The sequence below is a fragment of the Ruditapes philippinarum genome, unplaced genomic scaffold (assembly GCF_026571515.1).
Source record: "Ruditapes philippinarum isolate M1 unplaced genomic scaffold, ASM2657151v2 ctg10205_1_1_1_1, whole genome shotgun sequence".
Classification (NCBI taxonomy): domain Eukaryota; kingdom Metazoa; phylum Mollusca; class Bivalvia; order Venerida; family Veneridae; genus Ruditapes; species Ruditapes philippinarum.
In genome coordinates, this window is record NW_026861011.1 from 18,483 (window position 1) to 21,822 (window position 3,340).

Genomic DNA, 3,340 nt, shown 5'->3' on the forward strand with positions numbered 1-3,340 from the left:
CTCCCCGCCTTTTTAATTGCGACCTCGCAATCCAATAACCGCGCAAAAAGATAAACTTTTTAAAAATATCACACACTTTCAATATAAATCAACATATATTTTATTGCAACATTTTACATGTTAATTTATTATCAAAGTACATTATAAGCACATATTAATGACATAATATAATAAAAACATATTGCATAAAAACATTAAAATCTATGACTTCTTCTCAGAGAGGGTATCCAAAATTTGTTGAGCTACTTGTATGTCAATTCTGTTAAGTACTCCAGAGTTCATTAAGACATCTAATGCTTGCAATTTGGAGTCATAAGGTCTTGGCACCATCTGATACATGTAAAATTCTTCTTGCCATTTCGGTTTTCTCTTTTCTCTTCTTGATGTTCTAGGTGTTGGGGTTGGAGTTGGACTTGTTACTATACTATAATGAGGTATTGGCCGAGGTCTTACACTTTCTGTAGTTTCTTCTTCTATATCAACTGTTTGTTCTTCTGCTGTTGCATCATGCTGATCTGAATTGTCTTGTATATCCTCTGTAGTTGCTCCTTCTATGTCAGGATCATGAGATGTTGTAGATAAATTTTCTTCTGTGGAAAGTTCAACCTCTAAAAATCCTTCTTCCTTTTCTTCTTCTACATCTGTAGACATATCTTCAGACTCTTCTGTATCATCTAATCTTTCTTCTGTATCTTCTATTCTTTCTTCTGCATCTTCTATTCGTTCTTCTGACTGATTATTCTGTTTCTTCTCAACACTATTCTTGTACTTCATAGGATTATGGGCGTCCCCACTGATATATGTATTAGATACATATTCGTCTCCTATCTCTTCCTCATCTTCTGAATCTTCATCTTTAGTGACGTCACATTCTATTTCTTCTTTAGCTTGATCCTTTGATGCATCTTCTTTTCTCTTCTCATCTATTTGCTCAATATGTTCCTCAGTTTCAGTTCTTTCTCTTGATTCTTGTCCTTGGACTAGAAACAGGTGATTTCTATGCAAAACTTTAATCGTTCCTGACTTTTCTGCTTTAATCCTAAATACAGGGATATCTTCTCTTGGTTGTTCTATCACGTCATAGAGTTCTTCTTCAAACTTGTCCGAGATCTTATGTTTTCCATCAAACTTCAGGATTTTCACTAGTACTTTATCTCCAACTGAAATGCTTGCGGCCTTTGCTTTCTTATCGAAGTTGGTCTTTTGTTTAAGTCTGGCTTTGTTGGTATGTTCTTGTACAATTTCTCTAGTCTTTTCCATTCTGTCTTTAAGTTCTTTAATGTAATCTGAATATGGTTCATCAGTTGTTGTTATTTCATCTGTAGCTTGTTGAAACATTGAATCTATGGGTAGCTTTGCTTTACTAGTCTAGTAAAAATAAAATATGACCCAGAACTAATTGCAAAAGTTCTGAATCTGTGTTCATTGAATAGGTCTGATATATGTATATGTCAGAAAAAAAGTTGCACATATAACTCTGTGCACAACTTTTTTTACAAGCGTTCAAAGTTCACGAATTTTAACTTTATATTTTAAGACCCGAACTATACACCATACACGCAGTTTTTTTCCTATGACGTAACACTTTTACGTAGGCACGCGCGTCATTGAAAACTTGTCATATGATTTCGTGAAACTACCGTCGAAAAATAAATATTATTTTTCATCAACAATAGCGTTTGGATGGCAAAGGTAAGTTTGTTTTGTGTATTTTACATTTACTTTTATCATTTATGCCTTTTTACTTTCACAATAAGTGCCATAGTTAAATATAACTACGATTTTATGTTTAATATTTTTGGAAATAAACAGCAAACCAATATCACCAATAAATGTTAGTATTTGATTTTATTCTATTCCTGAAATAAACGATATATATATATATTTATTTGAAAACGATGTTAATAAGACATATTTAATATGAAAACTTTGTATTTTCGACATTATATTGTTACTTTGAAATGAACAAATTTGACGATTTTTTTAATCTACGGAAGACAAGACGTGACATAATGTACGTCGTGAATATGCATTATTTTATAATAACAAGGTATTTTTATTGTACTGGTCGGGGACCATCAAACGAACACTTTTTGAACAATTTTCCGTACAAATTTCATAATTTCTAATCCAGAGTCCTTAAAATTTGACACAGTTCAGCTAGGTTCTTCTCCTAACTAACAAATTAGTTTGTTAATTTCTGAATGTATTGACACTTATATCTGAGGCTCGACAAGGAGGGTATCAAAATTACCTAAATTGTCTACACTACAGTACCATGTGTCCGGACAGATATGTACATCACGTGATTTAATTAAGATAAAAGCTTGGGGTGTTTTGATTTTAGATTTTTAACATGATATACAATATTTCAGCAACAAATGCTGAACAGCTGAAGTTTTGGATATTCTATTGTTTACTCTGCAAATGATTATAGCTGGTATATGAGGTCAGGCAATGCTTTCTTGACCCCCAAATTTCAACGTCAACATTGTAGAAATAGACAATAAAAATATTACCATTTACGTAGGCTGAAATAAATTTATTTACTTAATTTTAGAAGAAACATGCATTTACTGTTGATGAAAAAGTGACTGACAACCACTGAACAAAGAAAATACTAAATAAAGCATTTTCGGGGCCGTCCGGGTTTGGTGGTTGTCTGATTTTGGTGGTCCCAAACCAGTATATAAAACAATATTCAGATTTACATGTACGGATATATAAATTTATATTTAGATATATATTTTGCATTATTAAACATGTAAATGTACATAAATAAAATCAATACTTAATTTCAAATAGGACATCCATGATTTACACACCAATGGTCATAATTATGATGATTATCTAATGTTCAGCTGTCTCTCATACTTTAAGTATTATCTTTGCACAATTTCTATCTTTAATATATGAACAATGTTTGTTTTAACTTGTCCTTTTTTCAAATATGCTATTATGTGAAATGGACCACACCAGTAGCTCTTCATAGGAAATTTGCAAAATCGCTCCCGAGCTTTCATACTACATGATTGCCCGGAACATACAATACATTCCTTATACATGTATGTTCAAGTTCCTCGGTCTGTTGTGATTGTATAACTTACTGATATTTTAAAAATGCAAAGTATAACATAGTACTGATATTTTTTGTTATTGCCTACATTTAACAAACACCTATGGAAAGTAATGCCGAATATTCAAATTGGCATTGGCCAAATGACGTCACGCTTTATTATTCAAAGTGAACGATAATGTCATTTGAGTATCGGTTCATGCAAAATATACTTGTTTCTTTTAAATACAAAGTTAATATGCTAATATAAATATATGCTAAATT